Source organism: Bos javanicus, chromosome 9 (genome assembly GCF_032452875.1).
Source record: "Bos javanicus breed banteng chromosome 9, ARS-OSU_banteng_1.0, whole genome shotgun sequence".
Lineage (NCBI taxonomy): Eukaryota > Metazoa > Chordata > Mammalia > Artiodactyla > Bovidae > Bos > Bos javanicus.
The window spans coordinates 52,815,248-52,838,319 of NC_083876.1; the positions used below are offsets into that span (position 1 = coordinate 52,815,248).

The 23,072-nt window shown below is 42.3% G+C and overlaps 1 protein-coding gene across 5 annotated transcripts in view; it reads right to left on the reverse strand.

Moving 5' to 3' along the window:
• The window catches only part of KLHL32 (kelch like family member 32), a 213,262-nt gene extending 190,474 nt beyond the window's left edge, over window positions 1-22,788 (reverse strand). For 4 of the 5 annotated variants that reach the window (XM_061427780.1, XM_061427778.1, XM_061427776.1 and 1 more), the window contains exon 1: window positions 22,699-22,788. The gene's annotated coding sequence lies outside the window, so the exon portion shown is untranslated. Of the gene's footprint in view, window positions 1-20,924; window positions 21,085-22,698 lie in introns of all 5 variants that reach the window. The other variant, XM_061427777.1, reaches the window with a different exon arrangement.
• Window positions 22,789-23,072: the final 284 nt, after the last annotated feature.

Genomic DNA, 23,072 nt, shown 5'->3' on the forward strand with positions numbered 1-23,072 from the left:
TAAAAGCATTTTTTTCCTTCCTGTGACTATTCTTCTGATAAAATATTAGATCCAAAATATTCCTCCAAAGAAGACAGTATCTCTTATATTTTCCCCTAAATACTAGAAATAGCAAATATATATTACAGAATTTTCTACCACCTGACAAATTTGGAAAGTGTTACACAATCATGAACAAATCTTACCTTCTAACTTAACCTCACAATGTATTATCTGTGTAACTTGGGCAAATCAATTAGCCTTTCTTAGCCAACACTTACTTCTCCCTAAGACAGGGTAAAACAACTTCTTCCACAAATACTTTCACTGACATTAAGTGAAACGATGAGTCTGAACATACTTTCTACACATGGAAGTGCAATGTAAGCAAACAACCTCATCAAACTCACTCTAGCAGCTGTACTCATTCTGCAGCACATGGGGCATTTATCTGTCTCACAACAACCCGACAAAGAGAAGAAAACTGACTTGTTCGCCCTAAACAGCATTCCTCCAGATCCTATAACTCTATTTTGTAAAGAAGTTAAAAAAGACAACTGGTTAAACTCAAAGTTCATTACCTCCACAGAGCAATTTTAGCCAGACTATCTGAAAAAAACAAGAATGAAAACATTGTATTATTGCCTGTCGCTGTCACGTTTTAGTCGCTAAGTCGTGTCCGACTCTTTTGTGACCCCATGGACTGCAGCCAGCCAGGCTCCTCTGTCCATGGGATTCCCCAGGCAAGAATACTGGATGGGGCTACTATTTTCTTCTCCAGGGGATCTTCCTGACCCAGCGGTGAACCCTCATCTCCTGCATTTCAGGCGGATTCTTTACCACTGAGCCACCAGGGAAGCCCTTCTATTACTGCCTAGGCTACTCTATATAATGCCTTTTTTTCTGACACCTTGAATCACTGCTTGCCTCGTAGGTAACATTTTCAATTATTCAAGCACTAGTTACGATTGCTGGTGTCGGCATGATCAGTAATTACTGTCTTCATAATCACAGGCATCTGATTCCAGCTGCTCCCATCTTTGATATTACCATGAGAAACAGCCCGGAGGACAGGAGCTGACAGGCAAAGAATTCAGCCGGGGGTCAAGTTAATGCTGGTGGTGTATGAGCTTTCCGTGAGCTACCAAAGCCAGAGAGACATGCTGAAAAGTGAGATCACAGATTGAGAAAGAATGAATGTCCCGAGGGTTCTGTACAAAATAAAATATTTTCTGAACATGAGAATAGCTTTTGAATCTAAATCTGAAGAAGCTGGCTAAATAACTCATACCTTCAACAACCTTGTTCTGGGTAATTATAAAAAGAATTCATCTGCATACTCATTCCCCTGCCAGATATGACTTTTCCCTTCCCCAGATGGCTGGGGTGAGTGTCTGTGCATATGGCAATGAAATAACAGCAGGAGCTCAAAGTCCTTAAAAAGAAGGGAAGGCTTACAAAATGTGTCCTGTGTGAGACACCAAAGGGACTATGAAACCGAAGAAGACCGGCCAATGAATGAAAAGTCTGGGAGACCTGTGTCCTGGCCCCAGCTCTGTCTCCCTTGGATAAGCCAGTTTGCTTCTCCGTGCTTCTGCTTTCTCATGTGGACAGTAGTGTGATCCAACTCAAATCAGTCTGGAGAGTTCTCTGTGGCCTATGTGAAATTATCCAATGTGAGGCTCAGCAAAAACAGGTAAAGCTGTGCCCCTCAATATCCACCAGGGCTATGTTCCAGCAGCCACTGCAGACACCAAAATCCACAGGTGCTCAAGTCCCTTGGTCAGTCCTCTGTGCATGTAGATCCCATGGACACAGAGGTCCAGCCATAGAAGACCGTACCACCGCATGGATCCTGTGAGAACACCACCAAGAGACCCAGTGCTTCAGGAGCTCTCCTGCAAGTCCTTCTAACCCCTAGAATATGGACATCTGCATCTACTATAAATCAAATATAATTTTACAAAAAAAAACAGAATGAGAATGTGTGTGCATGGGTAAGGGATGCACAAGTGTGTTCAAATGTGTGTAAAGGTATGTAGATGTGTGTGTTGGTGGGTGGACAGGAGCACAGACAATCCACAGAGAACTCATATCTCTGTTCTTCCTGTCATTTCTCTGTTCTTCCTGTCTCTTTTCCCTCTAAATCGCTGGCACTGAGTGCTCATTTAATTTTTAAGCAAGGCACGTGGACAAGGAAGAGGTGAAACAGGTTGCCTACTTATTTCCCAGGCTAGCTCAGAAGCCAGTCTGCATTAAGAAGTGATTCTCACAGATGAGGGACAGTAGAGGATTAGTGATGGTGGTAGAGACTGAGGGAGGGTCATCAGAATCACCTGTGGAAAGGCTTTTTCAATCTATGCGTTTTCCTCTCTCTCCCCCTCCTTGAGATTCTCATATGACCCTAAAAGGATAGTCTTAACATATCCACACATACATACATACACACAATCATCACAGCTATAAGTTACTGCCACTTTTTTGCTAGGGGAATAAAAGATGAAGCATTTCACCACTAATGTCCTTTCCTGCTCTGACACTGTGGGACTTTGCTCCTGTCATTGATACACTTTCTAATTAAGGAAACACTCAAAATGACCAGAGAACAACAAGCTATGTGGCTTCACCACATAGCTATGTAGAAAACTAAGTGGCAAGTAGATGAGAACTAAAATAAGGAAAAATACCCTCTGGTAGAGCTAGTCAGGAGTGGGGTTTTCATGAAGGAAATAAGCATGGCACTAAACCTTGGTGCACAGATCTTAGAATGAGAGGGAGGTACAACCACGTTGAGCCAGGGGTCAGGCACACATGTTCAGGATCAAACACATGCAGGAGGGCACGAACGAGAAAGACAGCAAGGGGGGACAGCCACAGTGCTGGGAGTAGTGCAAGGGTGTGATGACCGGGATAAGCAGGGTCAGTTGACCTTGGGCTGCAAATGGCACAGTGCCAGAACTTAAGAGCAGCAACTGTGGAGTCATCACTGGCTCTAAAACGAGTGCATGCTAAGTGGCTTCAGTTGTGTCCAACTCTCTGAGACCCTGTGGACTAGCCCACCAGCCTCCTCTGTCCATGGAGATTCTCCAGGCAAGAATACTGGAATGGGCTGCCATGCCCTCCTCCAGACCCAGGGATCTTCCTGACCCAGGGATCAAACCTGTATCTCTTCTGTCTCAGGCATTGGCAGGCGGGTTCTTTACCACTAGCGCCACCTGGGAAGCCCCTAAAGCAAGAGACTACTACAATGAAAGACGTGTCTGAGAAAGCACCTTCAGATCCTGGTGCCAAGGATGGTCACAGCAGAAGGTTCCAACCTGCGATACATGAACAGACTTTGAGAACGCGACAGCCCCTGCTGTTCTGTGCCACTCTTTTTCTGAAGCTGCAAGCATGCATGCATTTTGTACAGGAAAGAGGAATTTATAAAATTCTCAAAAAGGTATGTGACAACCACTTTCCCCATCCGACCCTCATCCCACCCACACACAACACAGGAAAACTGAGAATTCAGTAGCAGAAAGTGTTTGCCTATTTTCCTTGTGGGTGGGGGAGGTGCAGGTGGGAAAAGTGAAGGGTAAAACACAGAAGAACAGTGGCTGGTAGGCACCATCCCAGGTGATCCCTGCACAGCAGGGAACCCAGAAGGGAAAACTGAGAAGGCACTTTTCCAGGCTCACTTTCAGGGAGGTGCTAATAAAGGTGCTTTCGTGGATTATGTGAAGGCAGCTCCAACAGCAGTCTTATCCTGAATTGTTTTACGATTACCCCCTCACATCAAACCTCTTTTGCATTATAAAACCATTTTCTCAGAACTAAAATTTCACATAACATGTGTCTTAAGTCCTTCAGGAAACATTTAAGGAATGAGATCAAGTACAGTTAATTCTTAGTGGAGATACACACAGACTTCCAAAAAAAGGAAGAATCATATTTCTTAAGTCAAATATCAAAATCCGCATTTGACCACTTCCACTTATTCAGTAGGGAGGTTTCTCAAAATATTAAAAAAACTAAGAGTCAATCAGGTTGAAAGAAGAAAGACATACCTTTTTCACTATATTTTCTACCAAAAGCAGTGTTGACTTTTCGGGTACTTCAGTTAAATTTAGTTTGCTATTGGAACATATGAATCATAAAAGCTGCACCTTTAAAATAAAAGAGTTTTCAGAAAAATTTATTTTTTGAAATTTCAACCTGGTAAGCAAACCGGTGAAAATTTGTTTGTAAAAGTACAAAGGAAAAAGCAACACCTGAGAAACTCTAATGAGCTACCAGTGACACTCTGAAGTAAATCCTGAGGTGTTAATTATCGCAGATTTCCAGGAGGCTTCTGGCCCTGTGCTGCTTTTGGTTGTGCATTTCATGTTTCTATTTTTGACTGTGCATTCCAGATCTTCTACTAAGCCTTCCATTCTCTGAATTCCTACAGTTTGTGCCTGTGTTAGGGATGCGTACATTAGGCCTAGATGACAGTTACACATGTTCTGTGGGTGCATCTTTCCTCTCCGCTGTTCTGTGAGTGCGTTCCGGACACAGACCACCTCTCACCCAGCTTTCATGAGAGTACCTAACAAAGTCTGCTGAATGAATAAGTAGACACTGTCTCAAGAGTAGGTATGAGCCTTGCTGCAAACTCTGGTGTGGGAGAAAATTAAGAGCTTAACCCTCTGTTTCCCACAACTCAATTTCCGTTCTACCCACTGGGAAGCTCTGCCTTCTTGGGGCTGCTCAGAGTTACGCTGTGGTTCCAGGATTTACACGGTGCATCGTGACCTGGGCTGCCAGGTGCCTCTGGTCTCCAAGCCACCTCAGTACCTTAGCCGGACTGTCATTAAATCCAAATATCATTTTCAGTCCTTGACTTACTGGATATTGGTAGTATTCAAAGCAGATAAATGCTTTCTCCTTTTGAATCTTGCTACTTCCTTGGCTTCTATGATTCCATCCTCTTCTGGTTTTCCCTCTTCCTCTCTAGTTACACATTTTTCTTGCCCCACCCTCTCTACCTAATCATTACGTGCTGCAGTTCTATGAGGTTCAGAGTTCAATGGTCTACTTTACCTCTAGGCAATTCCAACCCCGATTAAAAACTGTATCAGAGTTTTCTATGATAACCAAACATACAATAACCTCCTATTTGACATCTTCAGTTGAATACATTAAGACAGCTCAAATTTAATAATGCCAAAAGCACACGTAATTTCCTTCACCCATCCCACCCGCCCCCTACCTCTTCTAGAACCCCTTTCTTGATGAGTTTTACCAACATACACCCAACTGCACCACCATCCAGCTGTATGGATTAGTTTCACCACCATGCAAATGGTGCCTCCACCCACAGAGCTCTATGGAATAGCACCACCTCCAAAGACCCAGGACTCAGCAGGGTTCTCATTCTCAATATCCGATCCAGCACCAAGACCTGAAAAGTCTACCTTTCCACAGCCCTTAAATGGCCTTCTCTCTTCCTCACCACCTCCTTTCACAAGCTACTACAATCCTCTCTGACCTGAACCAGAGCAACAGACGGTAACACCTTCCTATAGTGATACATGCTCTCCTCCAGTCAGAAGCCACTGTTAGCCTTCCAGGTGCTGTCACTCCTTGACTAAAACCCCTCCTCAGTGGCTTCCACCGTTTTTAGACTAAAGACCCATGTGCGGTGGGTCCTGCACTCCCCACCCTCGAGCAGCACCTCCCTGCTCCCTCTCCCTGGCTCGCAGCATCCCACTGTACTCCACTGTCACTGCTTTCCCCCTTAACACTGCCCTGGGCCTCTGCACATGAATTTTTCTCTTTATCTTAAGCATTCTCCACCCTCTGGCTTTCACTTCACTACCTCGTCACATCCTTCAGACCCCCAACCCCACCTTCTCAGGGAAAGCCTCCTCACCACCACTTCAGAGCAGGTCAAAAGTTTTTTTACACTTTTCCCAACACCACGAGCCTCAGCATTTATTTCTATTGTGATTTTACCCTTATTTGTGAAATCGTCTGAGGAATGCCCCTCAATTCCACCAGAGTGTCAGCTCCAAGACGATGAAGCTATGATCTGTTTTCCTCACCACTGAATCAGCAGAACTTGGCACAGAGCCTGACATCGAACAGATGCCCCATAACTATGTGCCGAATGAGCATTCTTGACGGAACAGAATAATATTAATGAGAAAACTTGCGAAGCTTTCATAAGCAAAAACATCAGTGGCAGCATATTTAATAAGTGACAACAACACGGGATCTTTTATACTTTTCATCCTGAGAGTACTAGGGTCATACAAGCACAACCAGGTGTGGCCCAGGAATCACAGCTTTAGACCCCAAATACTGGAAAACAGAGGTGATAGTCAAAACACAATTGCTGACATTCTCATTACCCCCACACCCAGGGAGAGGTGATAACAGGAAGAAAGACTGCTCTCTCCAATAACAGGGGAGCAACCTTAGCTCCCAGGCCCTCCTGCCTCTGCTTAAGAATAATCATAGAAGTAGATCTACTGAGCGAAAATAAATTTACTGAGTGCTTACTTCCTTGCTGAACAAGGATAACATATATACATTATTGCATCTGATCCACATAATTATACCGCAGAGTAGGGATAACTGTCTCCAGAGCAGAAATGAGGATACTCAGGTTCAAAGAGATAAATAACTTTCCCAAGACCAAACAACTGGTAAAAGAATGAACCAGGTTTCCACGTACGAGCTGTCCGCCTCTAAAGCCATCCTGTGGATGCACCACCTCACCGCTGCTGATAGACAAAATACGAAAGGCAGCTACAAGCAGCCAGAGCCCCCCTTGCTGTGGATGAGGGAAGTGGCTGGGGACACTGTAGTCCAAAGACAGTTTTAATATCACCAGTCATCACAAAGGGCCAGAACAGCTGAAATCAGTAAAAGCACGGAGAAGCTGGGGTGTACTTGAGAAGGCTGGATCCCAGAAGAAAAAGTCTCCACTGTGGACCCCAGTCCCACCCAGTACCCTCCAGCAGGGAACAACAATGAACACAGAACAGAGAAACAGAGCCAAGGACTGTTCCTGATGCTGGAGGGCCTCAGCCAGACACGCATTGTTTTGTTTCTACTATGGAATTAATCCTGTAATTTCTCTTCACCACACTAGTGGCCAGAGAAACCCCTGATTAATTTTTTTTTTTTAAGTGCACATAAAGCAAGTCCGGAAGAGTTGTTTTGAGAATACTCAACGTAAGGAACTATAATAGAGAGAAATTACTGGATTCCTTTAAATAGCCAATTCCCAGAAGCTTTAAAGATTTTTGTTGTTGTTTTTATTAAATCACATGTTACTCGACAACGAGGCTTAGGAATCAGGCAATTAGAGGTTGAAGAGAAATCAGTACCTCCCGAAAGCCTGTTTACTTACAAAATCTCAGAAAGGGATATGGTTCACACTGGGAAGAATTAGAAGGCAGGTGGGGAAATGCCTTTTGAGACTAATTTAGCCACACGTCTTAGAGAGTCGCAGGAGGTTTTTAGAAAAAAGAATGAGATAAAGAAAGCCAAGTTTCCAAAGATATCGATCTGACAGAGTCCACAGGAAGGGATGGAAGAAAAAAGAAAGCAGCGCAGAGACCAGTATGAAGCTATAGTGCTGAGGACCTGAATCAGAAAAGTGGCCCGAAGAACAGAGGGGAGAGGAGGGCACAGGCGCCGGCGGGAAGGAGAAACTGAGAGGCTTGGGGACTGCATACCGAGATGACAGCCTAGTTAGCCACAGATAAGATCAGACACACTTGAATAGGGTAATAATTGAATTTTACATAAACATCCACCTCCTCTAACCCACACTTTCTGAGCACTGGTGATACCAAGTCAGAGAAGCTGGAGATTCAAATGTCCAGAAAGCTACATTTATTGATAGAGATTAGAGGTTACCTAGGGTGGAGGGGGAGTGGAAATAACTCTGAAGGGGCACAAGGCAGCTTTGGGCGTTGATAGAAATGTTCTAGAAGTGGGCTGAGGTGACAGCTGCACAATTCTATACACATTGACTAAAAACTATTGAACTGTACACTTACAATCTGTAAATTAACCCTCCATAAATCTGGTCTTTAAAGTGATGAGAGCTGTGGAAAGGGGACAGTAATACAGGGTAAGGAGAACTGAGAATGAAGAGGGGGGTGAGGATAGTTTATATTTTCAGTAGGTGATGGCAGTGGGCCTCAGTGAGAAGGTGACATTTGAGCCAAGACCTGAAGGAGGTAAGGGAGGGTGTCTGGGGACAAGCAGGAAGAGGAGCAGTCCAGGCACAGGAAACCTGGGACGGTGTGTGCAGGTTCTAAAGAAGAAAAGGAGGCCAGCGAGACCAGGGCAGAAGTGGGCAGGAAACAGTAGAAGATGAAGAGAGGGGACAGGAGGGGAAAGATGGTGTGGACTGTGTTGCTTCCTGGGATGAAATCTATTGGAGGTTTGAGCAAAAGAGGAAGGTGATCTAACTCTGGTTTTAGAAGGATCACCCTGGCTGTGGTATTGGAAACAGTCTATAAGAGGCAAGGGTTTCCCAGGTGGCACTAGTGATAAAGACCTAGCCTGCCAATGCAGCACACACAGATATGGGCGTTTGATCCCTGGGTGGGAAAGATGTCTGGAGGAGGAGCCTGGCGGGCTACAGTCCATGGGGTCGCAAAGAGTTGGACACGACTGAGCAACTAACACTAGTACAAGAGGCAAAGGAGACCCCCTGAGGATCTGTTACAGTAGTTTAAGCACCAGCTGGCGCTGACTGGGGCAGTGGTGGGAGCAGGAATATGGTGAGAAACCGTCAGATTTGGGTGCATTTTGAAGGTAAAACCAACAGAATCTCCTGACTGCCTAGATGTGAGTTGTTCGAGAAAGAAGTAAGGCTGACTCCACAAGGCTCTGCGCCTGAGTAAAGATGGGGAAGCTCTGGAGGAGGCAGGTTTGGAGGAAAAAACCCAAAAAAGCATGTACTGGGAAGTTTGCTACTAAAATATATTATATATGCCAAAGGCAAAACACATAATTTTTGTAACTTTCTCTTAAAGGTCAATTTCATTACAGGGTTTCCTTCCAACAGATTCATCAGTTGGGGTATTCTAGAGAACGAATTGGCCACGCAAAATTTAGAAATGTCTATTTAAAATCCTGATTCTTGGCCTTCTTTTTATCCTTAGGACTGTTGAACAGCTTATTTTCTTATAACTCCTTAATTATACTTCTAATCACATCAGACTTACCCTGCCTGGAAAGGTCCTGCTGTTGGTCCAAGTCAAGCAACAAAAAAGAGCAGTGACACCAATGAGAGTCACTCATCCCTCAGTGATTCTTAATAGAGCTGTTGAGCTGAGAAAAGGCCCTATCAATGAATTCTGAGATATATTAATGAGCTTTAACTCCTATAAAAATATCAACTTTAGAGCAAAATCCATGAAGCATCACAAAGAAGTGCTGAAAATCAAGGCCAGTCTCTCCTGTAGTTATTTCTCCTTACAAGAAAGCTTCCCTAGTGGCCCAGATGATAAAGACTGTTCCTATAATGCAGGAGACCAGGGTCCGATCTACGGGTCGGGAAGATCCCCTGGAGAAGGGAATGGCAACCCACTCCAGTATTCTTGCCTGGAGAATCCCATAGACAGAGGAGCCTAACAGGCTCCAGTCTATGGGGTCACAAAAGTCAGACACAACTTAGCAACTAAACCACCAAACCACCAGAAGAAAGCCACCAAAAGGAGATGAAAGTAGAAAACATTAAAGTCCTCGCTGCGGATTTAAATAACACCTACTTTCATTTCACGATGTAAAACACAAATTTTTCTTTCTTGCACCTCTAAATTTCTGTGTGTGTATTTGGTTCCCTCAATTTATTCTACACATTTGGCCACCGGACTTCTCCGTGTGATTATTATCATTAATAAATGAGTTAGAAATACACAGTAGACTCAGCAGCTGTGCCCAAGGCCATTACTTCCTCTAATTTGGCACAGATGGCCAAAAAGATACTTTTGGCAGAACAGCCGAGTGCTAACCACCTAATGAAGCTGCAGCCTTAAAAACCAATTGATGGTAAAAACAATTGTATAGTTAACTTCGCCCTTATCTGTCTCTCCTGTCCTTGACACAAAAGGCAGAAGAAAGCATATACCCTAAATCCAATTTGGTAAAGCTCTAAACATGCCATTTCATCTCATTTTCCAGGGAGGAAAAGGTAACTCAACAAAACAATTCCAGTTCTAAAATGGTCATTCTTTAGGTCAAAAGACTATTTCTTCAACTCAAAAATAATCTTGCAAAAGAGATTAAGCTGGTTTGTACCTAACTCAATAACAGAGAAACCATCACAACAGTCATAATAATGATTAGAATGATCACAGACAAATAAATATAAGTATGATCTGCCCTTCTTTCATATACTCATATGCCTTAAAATGACTTCTCTTATATTTACAAATAGGCAACATCCTCACCATTCATAACTCTTCTCTCTTTTCTCTGATCAAAATCATGTATAATTTCATAAATGTTTCATAACAAGGCCTCCTTTTCTCCTTATATATATGCTGGTGCTTAACAGTTGCATGTCTCCTCAAAATGCCTAATATTCAAGTATTTTGATGCTTTAAGATGATGATAATTAAGACAGTCATGAAATTTCCCTTAGACATAAAAAATCCACACACACAGTCACACTGTTTCAGCCAGTTTCTAAGAACAGAATTTTAAATTTAAAAACCTATATTAAAAAAAAAAAAACCTGAAAAACACCTTCTAAACTGTCCCTAAAACAAAGAGCAAACAACAATTCAAAATAATGGTTTCTCTGCTCCCAAAATCCTGATGTAAAGATCTACACTATTCTGCCACAGTTCACTACTTTTAATCAATGACTCATAGGATTTCATCCCCTGTGGAAATTGTATTCTCCATTTGGCTTATATAATGTCATGTAATCACTATCAATGCTCTAAATCTAAAAAGGTATAAAATAAAAAGCATCTCATTTCATCTTGTGCAGAAATGTCTGGTGTGATCCCTCAAAAGGGAAGAGTGTTAGTCACTTAGTCGTGTCCAACTCTTCGTGACCCCAAGGATTGAAGCCCCCCAGGCTCCTCTGCCCATGGGATTCTCCAGACAAGAATACAGTGGGTTGCCATTCCCTTTTTCAGGGGATCTTCCCAACCCAGGGATCAAACCCAGGTCTCAAAAATCTGTCTGCAATGCAGCATACCCAGGTTTGATCCCTGGATTGGGAAGATCCCCTGGAGAAGGGAATGGCAACCCACTCCAGTATTTGTGCCTGGAGAAGCCCATGGACAGAAGAGCCTGGCGGGCTACAGTCCATGCAGTCACGAAGGGTAGGACAGGACTAAGCGACTAAACACACACAAAGAAATGTCCATTTTTAAATCAATCAAACTACTTCATTGTTGGGTAATATTACAATGAGGATATTTACAAAGATGTTCTCTGTAATAATTCACCTGATTTAGTTGTACACAAATCTGAGTTTGCTGCTAAGTCACTTCAGTCGTGTCAGACTCTGTACGACCCCATAGACGGCAGCCTACCAGGCTCCCCCGTCCCTGGGATTCTCCAGGCAAGAACACTGGAGTGGGTTGCCATTTCCTTCTCCAATGCATGAAAGTGAAAAGTCAAAGTGAAGTCACTCAGTCGTGTCCGACTCTAGCAACCCCATGGACTGCAGCCTTCCAGGCTCCTCTGTCCATGGGATTTTCCAGGCAAAAGTACTGGAGTGGGGTGCCATTGCCTTCTCCGAAATCTGAGTTTAAAATCCTAAATTCTGTTTCAGCAGTGGAGATATTAATCACACATAACCACTCTCATCCAGGGCACTTGTTTAGTAAAGCATGGCCTGCAACGTTTAAATGCCGATTGAGTATCCAGAGAGCATTGTGACTCAGGACTTATTTGTGTTAAAGTACTGGAGTGGGGTGCCATTGCCTTCTCCGAAATCTGAGTTTAAAATCCTAAATTCTGTTTCAGCAGTGGAGATATTAATCACACATAACCACTCTCATCCAGGGCACTTGTTTAGTAAAGCACTGCCTGCAACATTTAAATGCCGATTGAGTATCCAGAGAGCATTGTGACTCAGGACTTATTTGCTGTGTTATTTTTTGTTAAATGTGAATGAAAAGAAAACCGAGGCCCAGATCCAGGGGGCCCGGTGGGTCCTTGGGAGCCAGGAACAGGAGCAGAGTGTGACCAGGTCCCTGTGCTTTTGACCTGCAGCTCTGGGATTAGGCCCACCATGAGAATCACTCAGGAAAGGTGTCCTAATACACTGAGCCTAAGCAACCAACATAGCTTACAATACAAAAAAATATAGAGATTCCAGGAATCTGTATTTTTAAAACAACTTCAGATCCTTCTGAGGATCAGCCTCGTTGCAACATTAGGGCTGGACTTACTTGCAGAACAGTGATCAAGTATGATTTTCTAAAGCAAGGTTCCAGAACAACCAAACAAGCCAATAATACAGCTCTTTTTTTTTTTTTTTTTTTTATAAACAGAGCTTTTAAAAAACATATCCAATTTTGTTCTCATGATTCTATTATCCCAGTTTATAAAGAAGGAGACTCGGGCACAGAGCTCCCCTGGCAGAGCTGGAAACAAGAACACTCTGACTCCGAGGGCCTCTGCCCTCCTGATCCACCTCACTATGCCTCACCTCATGTACGGAAATATGATCAGTGAAGGATTTTCGTTCTGCCCTGGGACCCAAGCAACCACAGGTAAAAGCAGCCTCAAGAAGAGGCCTTGTCAATACTGGCACTGCCCTCAGAAAGCCTGGGAGCTGGCCTGGGAGGGAAATATGGCTGATTCTTGTGAGATTCTCTTTCCTGGCTAAGATACTGATATATGCTTTGCCACCATTTAGAAAGGCCAACCATGAGGTTCCAGATAAGAAGAGAAGAGAACTAAAAAAGTTCTTGAGTCAGTGATATCTGGGCTTCTTAAATATCTTGGTCCTCATTGGTTACTGTCCAACCCTCTTAATGGGCTCATTTAATGCTGAGATACAAGAGGTCCTCTTTCATCCTTGCCTCTGTCTCTTCATCAATCAACACATAAATACACAAAAGGAACAGTATACCAATAGCTGCAGATTGAGGCACTGCAAGTTTGCACATGAGCAAAGAATGACAGCAACAAAATTCTGAAGCAATCACAGAATATTGATATTTTCCAAAATGGGGTCAACATAGAGGAAGTAGAAGAACTCTAAGAATACAGTGCCTGAAAAGAAGAACACAGTAAGCAAGGCACATATTGAGGAGATCTGGGAATTTCATGCCCCATTAGGTCCAAGGGCAAAGTATGTCCTCATTTACAAAAGCAATACATACCGCTGATGCTACTATGTGGCTGAACCATGTACTGACTCCTCTTGTCCCAATTCCATGCTTACCAGACATTCAGCCACAAAGAGAGATGGTGCTGGTCAAAGAGTTCCACCCACATCTACAAACCCCTTGGCAGTTACATGCATTAAAAATATTCCATTTTAAAGCAATTAATAATATGCAATGACTATAATTTACAGACTTCTGGAGAGCAATATTGATAGAACAACATGAAACAGAAATCAGAAGTTGACAACTCTGTGAAATATGACAAGTTAAGAAAATTTTAACCATAAAACCCTATGGATGACACATTCACAAATTATAGAGTTTCAGTAAAAAGTGAAGTTAAATGCTGTGTAGAAAGGCCTAAGGACTGTGCATGAGTTTCTCAAATGATATTTGGTCAATTGGGAAGCCCTATCTCTAGATGCTATGAAATACCTTCAGGAAATGATAAACAGCTTTGACCTAAAGCTAAAGACGATAAGCTGTGCCCAAATTAAATCAGACTGTAGTTAATTAATGTTTCCATAGAAGGAAAAACCAAAACTTTCATTCCATAATTCTTTAGGCTCTGTATTCTTTAAAAAAAAAAAATCAGCCATATCAGCTCAAAGATATCAGTCTGAGAAAGACTAGTGAATCTTTGCTGTTGAGGGGTTACTGGATTACATCTACACTACTGCCTATCACAAAAACAGCATCTTTTTTTTTTTTTAAGTCTCTTTCAGGGAATGTCAGACAGAACAGATGAGGATGCAAGTCAATGAGAGACTCTATCAAAATAAATCTCTTCCATTTGGATATACACCTCAATTATGAACATGAATCTCTAAAATAATAACCACAGCTGTCACTTGGGAAGTGGTTGAGAATATGCTCATATTTAAAGGCTCTTTTTCCTTAGCAGTATGATTTTAGAACTTTGTTAGTATCTGAATTGGATGCAAACACAAGATCTGGTACTGATATCATCTTGGCTACCATATTTTTCATCCTGGAATTCACACCTCACTGTAATTAATATCTACTACATACTGAATCTTTTTAAAAATTTTACTATATTCTCTTCTGGCTTCTTAGAGAGTAAAGAAATAGGTAAAGGATATTCTGTCTTTGACAAACGATCACAAATTCAGCATGAACAAATTCCCTAAGCCCTTATTTTAGGTATCTAAATTGATGCTACTTACTATTAAATATATATTTGAATTATTAAATTGCAACATATTTAAAGAAACACCAAAATAAATACATACACATATACATGCATATATGTATGAGTTTCTTAAATGTGCATGTTTCTCAAATGACACATGTAGCACAAGAAACAGCCTTTTCTGTAAATGAAATGCTCTATAATTCACTGTATGATAAAAACAGAACTTAGCTTGGTATTTTGTTGTTCAATCGCTAAGTCATAACTGACTCTTTGTGACCCCATAGACTGCAGCACACCAGGCTTCCCTGCCACTGACTATCTCCCAAAGTTTGCTCCAATTCATGTCCACTGAATCCATGCGGTGTATAGTTTCCTAAAATTACTGCTCATGCTACTGTTCTATAAATATTTTTTGTTATTAATACTACAAAAGTCACCAGTATGGTAGGCTGCCAGTAGCCCCCACTGCTTCCTGAGTTACCTCAGGCCTGTGAGCTGGGGGATAACCTCGAAAGAATTCAGGACACACTAACCTCATCTGTGCTTCTAGGTTGTCAGAGAATCTAATGATATCCAAAAAAAGAGGAAGATCACTCTGCCATTTGTGAAGATGAGGACTTGCTTGGCAGGGGCAAGGGAGAGGGGACAAAAAATGGTACAGAGGAAAAAGAAAAAAAAAAAGATTTAACTTTTAGAAAGTATTCTCTTCAGGAAGACTTTAATCCTATCTGACTTGAAAGTGAATTTGAGGAGTTTTTTTCTTTGAGCCTGGGGAGCTCTTGACCTTTTCATAAAATTTACATAATTCAGCATGAAGGGAAACCCCAGGTTGAATAGAAAGATGTTGGCAGCAAGAACTTGACCTCACAGAAATGGTAAGAGGTCTGTACCCACCAGATACTAGGTGCTGCTTTTACTAATCCACAGGGGACACAAGAGGCAGCTTTGTGCTTCCACAGAGGGGGTCCCCTGAAGAGATCCTAAAATAAAGTCCCAGCGAGTTGCCTCTGTGGGGAAAACTGACCCTCCCTCTTTTTCCCTGTGGCTCCAGGAACAGCGGAAAAGAGAGGGGAGGCTTGCCAAAGCCTCTGACAGACATAACCCCAACACCTAAGCAGTCCACTGCTCAAACTCTCTTAAGGCTGATGGACCAGATTAAGACATTTTATATACTGTGAAAGTCACTCAGCAGTGTCTAACTCTTTGCGACCCCATGGACTATAGTCCATGGAATTCTCCAGGCCAGAATACTGGAGTGGGTAGCCTATTTCTTCTCCAGCGGATCTTCCCAACTCAGGAATCGAACCAAGGTCTCCTGCATTGCAGACAGATTCTTTACCAACTGAGCTATCAGGGAAGCCTTTTATATACTAACAGAATATAAAATTTAAGTGAATTCTACCCTCGTGTTGAGGAAAGAAAAGGTAGGCAGCGAAGGGGAGGCAAAGGGAAGGAATTAGTGAGTACTGAGATTTTATTATGCACCAGGCATTGTGCTAGATGTTTACTACACATATCTTATTTAGTCTCAGAATAGTCCGGTCATCAGCGTAATAGAGTTCCCATTTTACAGATGAGGAAAATGAGATTGAGGGGAGATAGATATGTAGCTCGATCCCAGAGCCAGTACCAAGATCACAGAGCCAAGAAGTGTCAGGTTGACCATTTGAATCCAGGCTCCAAGGCTGTGTCACGCTACTTTGTACAGACAATGCACAAGAACTGGAAGAACTAAAATTTATAAATAATAAGATTTCTAAATAATGATTTACAATGAGGCACCAGAACTCACGTCATAAAAACAATTGCAAAATGCCTCCTCCACTGCTCTTGGCATCTGTCCCATTAGCAGTGACTGTGTTCCCACTGAAGCAATCATCCGGGATGGGACTACTTACTCGAACAATATCCTGTAAGCCAGACAGGCTGTGCTGGGGAGTAGAGGGATTATAGGAAAGTCCTGCTTCTAAGTAACTGGAACTAGCTCATCTGGCATAGAAAGCAGAATATATTATACCTCAAATAAACATGTAGAAGTAAGTCAAGAGTCGATGAAAACTGCCAAAGATTTTCCTTCTTCATTTAAAAATCATCTTATCAGTCAGTAATTCCAACCCTGCAAAACGTCGTTAGGCGAATTCACAGCTTTCCACGCTTTCACCATATGCAGAACTAATCTGACTCCAAGTCAGGTTTGCAAAACTGTTATTTTTTTATACATAGTTCTTTTTAAAATCTTACCGAGATTTACAGCACCATATGTCTAAATCAAGTTAAGCTAAATGCATTAATGCATCACAATGTGCATATGAAACAAGACAAAAGAAAGACAAAGAGAGCTAAGTGCTTCTTCTACCTCCTAGGTAAAGATCTTGGCAAGTAGGGTATGAGCATGAAGGACCCCATCAGAAGGACAGAACCAGGAAATACATGAACAAAATTAATTTCAACTATTAATTCCCAATAAGAGGGTGTTCTGGGATAAATTCTCAAGTTCTAGTCTCCAAACTGGAAGAAATTCTCAGATAACACAAATCAGATATAGAAGGAGGGAAGCGGGTGTAATGCACTGCCTGACACAGAGACAGAACCAGGTCTGTCTCCACTGTCACCAAAAGCTCCATTTAATAAGAGGGAAGGGGATTCTCCTGGTGCCAAGGCAGGGGATGTGGGTTTGGTCCCTGGTCCCAGAAGATATCACATGCCACGGTGCAGCTAAGCTGGTGTATGCCACAACTACTGAGTCAGCACTCTACTGAAGCCTGAAAGAAGGGCTCCTAACATCACCTGTTCATAATATTTTCCATTACTTGCCAAATATATCTGTGAAGAGCAAATCATCACATTGGCTTATATTGTACTTGACTGGAATTAAAATCCCTCCAACTTCAAAGTGAACTCCTGACAAGCCAAATGTCCTCAGCGCTAGACTCTAGCTGGCTATGTCATGTTTTTTCTTTGATTTCACCCTGTTACTTTGTGCCCATCATTCTAACAGGAGTTCTCCCACCCAGTCATTCCAGATCTAGTACTTGAATTCGAATCTAACTTTCCCTTGTCACATTTTTTTCATACTTCAGTCAAGTAACAAAAAGTTGAGCCAAGCAGGATCAAGAACAGAGTACATTTATCTGTCACTAAAGGCTTCTCTCTGAGTGTGAGTATAGATTTCCAAACAGCTAACACACCATACATTTCTCCTCACTTTTCTCCTCACTTATCCCACAGATATGAAATGAGACTTCATAAAAGATGTACCTAACATTAAAATCTCTATTTGCAAGAGTCTTTCTAATCTTTAAGCCTATGATGTTTATACTGATATTTACACTAATAAATGCCTTTTCTCATCTAATTTTCACAATCTCTTTCCCATTTTTAAAAATTCAAATATTTGTTCATTCTAATTGCATTCATATAAAATATCTATAACTTTGCCAACAAAGGTCCATCTAGTCAAAGCTATGTTTTTTCCAGTAGTCATGTATGGATGTGAGAATTGGACCATAAAGAAGGCTGAGCATCAAAGAATTGATGCTTTTGAATTGTGGTGTTGGAGAAGACTCTTGAAGAGTTCCGTGGACTGCAAGAAGATCAAACCAGTCAATCCTAAAGGAAATCAGCCCTGAATATTCATTGGAAGGACTGATGCTGAAGATGAAGCTCCAATACTTTGGCCATCCGATGCAAAGAGATGACTCATTAGAAAAGACCCTGATGCTGGGAAAGATTGAAGGCAGGAAGGGAAGGGGATGACAGAGGACAAGACGGTTGGATGGCATCACTGACTCAATGGACATGAGTTTGAGCAAGCTCTGGGAGATGGTGAAGGACAGGGAAGCCTGGCGTGCTGCAGTCCATGAGGTTACAAAGAGCTGGACATGACTGAGTGACTGAACAACAAAATATTTATAAATGTTCCTTTCCATAGAAAAGTGATAATATGAGAGGAAATTATGTGCCAGATGTTGGATGTTAAGAATGCAGACACACCATTGTAGTTAACCAGTATTTGCCATGTACCAGACTCTGTATAGAGATCATGATACTTGGTTCATCCTTTGCCTTAGGTTCACTCTTTTTGAACAATCAGTACTACACTCTCTGGATTCTCTCTATGTCTACAACTACCTTCTTGGTCTTATTCACCGACTCGATTTCCCCCACACCCTCTCTATATCCCCAGTTCTTCTTGCTGCATTCCATTTGGAGACAATATCTCTGCCTACATCTTGCATCATCCCTTCAGCTACAATGATGAGCTCATCAATATCAAACATCATGTACATTATCCTCTCAATGCACAATTCCAAATGACTGTCTGGCAGAACCTTCCATCTTTCGACAGCTAAAGGGATCTTCATTTACTATAATCAGACCCACAAAGCCATCAAGGTCTGGCACTAATTCTTCTACACAGGACTTACCTGACCTCCAGAATCAGAAGTTTTAAGATTTTTCTCATCTCTGTGTTTCTGTGGAATTCTGTATCTCTGTCATAGCATTTAACACACAACTGCCTCAGAACCAACATTATGTGCATATCTATAACACCCATCAGGAAACTGGCAGAGAAGTGAGGGTGTCAAGTGAGGAGTGTTGTTGAGGTTTAGGGTTTTCTTTCATTGGTCCAATTTAACTTCAAATAATCTTGTTCAATGGCCAAACAGAAAAAACATGCTCATTTTATAGGGATGTTATGAAGACAACATGGAAAGCAGTTTGCATGTAGAAGGGGCTGGAAAAGTAAAAGCTTCCAGGAACAATGTGCTTGTTTGCTTTGAATCTTTATCTCCCAGCCAGGACTTTGTTTTATTAGTACTGACTAATATCTGCCTGACTCTTTACTCCATGTGCAACACACTTTCAAGAACTGAAAACTGAAATTCACTTATTTATCACTAAAGCCTCCTTCAAGAGAGTAATTTTAGAATGACAGAACTATCAGAAGCTACTGTCCAAATGCTGGCTTTTTCTTTTTTAATGAGACCTTATTTGGATCCACAAAAGAAATGATGGAAATAAAATACCACTCCTTTCTGACCACCAGGTCTGCCTTGATGAAGTCTACGGACATCTCTGTAATTTTGGTAGACATATGAGAAAGTGGCAGCCTCTCAAAAATATTGGCTTCATTATAAGATTAATTAAGGAGTAAACAGCATTTTCTCTGCCAGGGTCCTAAAATCAAATGTCTCTTTGAGTTTCCATTTACATTTGTTCCTTTGGAATCTTGCAATATTTTGTGGTAGGTTTTAACTAACTAGTAACGTAAATCCTTCAGAGAAGGCAATGGCACCCCACTCCAGTACTCTTGCCTGGCAAATCACACGGACGGAGGAGGCTGGTGGGCTGCAGTCCATGGGGTAGCTAGAGTCGGACACGACTGACCGACTTCACTTTGACTTTTCACTTTCATGCACTGGAGAAGGAAATGGCAACCCACTCCAGTGTTCTTACCTGGAGAATCCCAGGGACAGGGAAGCCTGGTGGGCTGCCGTCTATGGGGTCGCACAGAGTCAGACACGAATGAAGTGACTTAGCAGCAGCAACGTAAATCCTTAAAAGGAACTTTTCACTGAAAGGTTCAGGATGCTCTTTTTTTCTGTTCAAGTTTTCATTCTACCTCTTCCTACAACAAGTAACCAACTGACTTGTTCTGTATGCAGAATAAATTAAATTAGGAGCATGAAACATTTTAAACTATAAATGATTTTGTTTCACCAGATTCAAAAATTCTTCCTCCGGAGCACTGCATGCTCTTTCACTTTCTCTGAGGTATAAGAAAGAGACCAGGGAATCCTCAGAAACAAACTTGGACCTGTTTATTGGATGTTGAGCAATTTTGCTAGAGATTTTAGTATCAAAATCAAGAAACTCTTAATCACTCTCATAATAATGGATGTATTTGTTTACATTAGTATTCTATTATAGAAAAACAGTTTTAAATTGAATGAGACTTCAGTAGTTATGGACAGCAAACCAGTAGGCTCCAGACCACTTGTGGCCCAGATATATTTTTAAAGCGGTCCTTACAGTTTTTTAAATTAAGTGTTAGTCACTCAGTCGTGTCCGACTTTTTGCAACCAGGCTCCTCTGTCCCTGAAGTTCTCCAGGCAAGAATACTGGAGTGAGTTGCCATTTCCTTATCCAGGGGATCTTCCCAACCCAGGAATCCAACCCTGGTCTCCTGCACTGCAGGCAGATTCTTTACTGTCTAAGCCACCAGGGAAGCCCTTTTAAATTAAAGATACTTCAAAAAAAAAAAGCTGGAAGTTACTTTTTTTCTTGAAAAAACAAGAACGTTTTAGAGCCAGGGTGGCAACCAGCAACAGGCCAGTAAGAGCTGCCCCACTTAGAGGGAAACATACGGTTCCAGAGGTCACAGTCCACACCCCCCTCACCCACGTGCCCCCTCCTTGGCCTTACCTTACCTGTTAGACACCTGCACACACTGGACAAGCAGAGCACAGAATTTTCTTAAAGGCAAAGAGCCTGGATCCAAAAAGGGCTTTCCCATTCACTAGCTCTGTGACCTTCAGCAAGCTCTGAGTCTAGGTCCCTCAGCTTTAAATCGAAGATAATTCCGTGACCCTACAAGGTTGTCATGGGGATTAAAATAGAAATGCACAAAAATACTCTGTAATCTGGAATTGTAAAATGTTTGTCATCATTATTCATTTCTTACTCCCTGTCAGTTGCACAAATCCCCTCTACCCACCTCAGTTATTACTGCTTTCCTTCTTTCTCTTACTATTACACTGTATGACACAGCTTAAAATCTAAATAAAAAGAATCTGATGCATTTCCTGGCCTCATTTAATTGGAGAGAGAAAAGATGAACAAATATCAAAGGAAAACAAAATGAACTGTTGAATGCCAGTGGTTATTTCTGTTTGTAATGAAGGCATGAAATTAGTGCAGAGTTTAACTACTGTACTGCTGATCTCTCTGAGTGCTGTGTTATAAGTTCACATTAGGCTCCTGAGACCTCAAGGTAAAACTCACAGCCCAGTTATTAGGGGTTCCTGTGAGACAAACCTCTTCACTGGGCCTCACGCAGTGCTCCAGGAAAGGATCCAGTCCATCACGAAAAAACCCAAAAGTATCTTCAAAGCTTTTCTGGGCTTCTTTCCTCTCTACATGTTAATATAAGCTCTAAAACCTTAGAATCTGGTGTATTAAGCCAGGGCACACATTTTATATCTATATCTATACATACAGATGTATGTCAGAAGCCAATAAGAGGAGATATATGTATACACATAGCTGATGCACTTTGCTGTGTAGCAGAAACAACACTGCAAAGCAACTATACTCCAACAAAAAAGGCTACTGCTAATCACCAAAAGACAAATAATAAGAGACTTGAAAGAAAACAGAATCTTCTCAGAAAAAGGGCAGAGGAGCAGAAAACTGTACTTAAAGAGTAATACCATAAATACAGAAATGTTAGCAAAGATGTATGTTATGAACGCTATCTCCCTACATTAAGAATTCACATACGCATTCCTGTTCTGGTCATTTTACGACAGAAGATCATCCTTGTGTGAGGAATCACAATTAATTCATTTACTGCTTTTTAATGTTAAGACAATCACACAATCACGCTTGAGTGAACTGCAACGTATAATGGGAGAAGGGATTCTAATTGGAATCAGCTTTCTTTATAAGATGGGAGTAATTTATGATTTAAGACACAATCCGCTGAAAAATCACTCTGACGAATCCTTTTTAAAGCACTTCATACAGGGCAATTACCGCTTTTCTTGAAGTTGAATGAACCCTTCGCTTGAATACAGATTAACGAGTGTCAAATTACCACATGGTCCTCAGTGTACGTTTTGTTTTTTGAAAAAAATCAAAGTAAAAAAATTTAAGAAACCAGTTCTTTCAACAGACGCCCCAAGACTGATGTTTAAGCAAGTCTCCTTGGCAACCAAGGAGCCAAGTACATCTTGGGCCAGGAGGAAGGGGAAAAGGGACAGCAACTCTAAGGGGTGGGTAGAATAAGTAACCGGGAGTAGTAACTGCTCCCGCTAGACGACGCTGCTAGAAGCTGCACTGGCTGCAAAGCCCCTGAAATTTCAACTCTGATCTCGCCCCCACTGGCTCACAAGCAGACTCCCACCCTCTCCCACCGGTTTGAAGAACCAACTCCGAACAGGTAATGAGGAGAGAGGGTGAGCTGTCTGCGGGGTTACGTACCCGAGGCGGCAGCGCAGGCACCTGGCTCTCGTTGATACACAATGGTCGTACTTCGCCCCACGATGCCCGATGCCGAGGTTAAGAGAAACCGCAGTAGCTTCTCTCTGCCGGTTTGGGGATGCAGTTGTGAAGAACGAGCGCGTTAGCGTGTGTGTGCGCGTATGTGTATCCGTGAAAGTGTGTGCGAGCGTGTGTATGTGTGTCTGTGCGCTCCCCGACTCTCCCGCAGGGAAACGGTGTTTCCTAGTAAATAAAGGCAGCAGCCAGCCCTACGGGTGGCGCGTCCGGCTAGCTCTGCGCTGGGCGACAGCGTCAGGTTGGGAACGCACCCCCGCGCACCCGCGCGGCTCAGACTGCGAAGCTGCTCCGCCCCC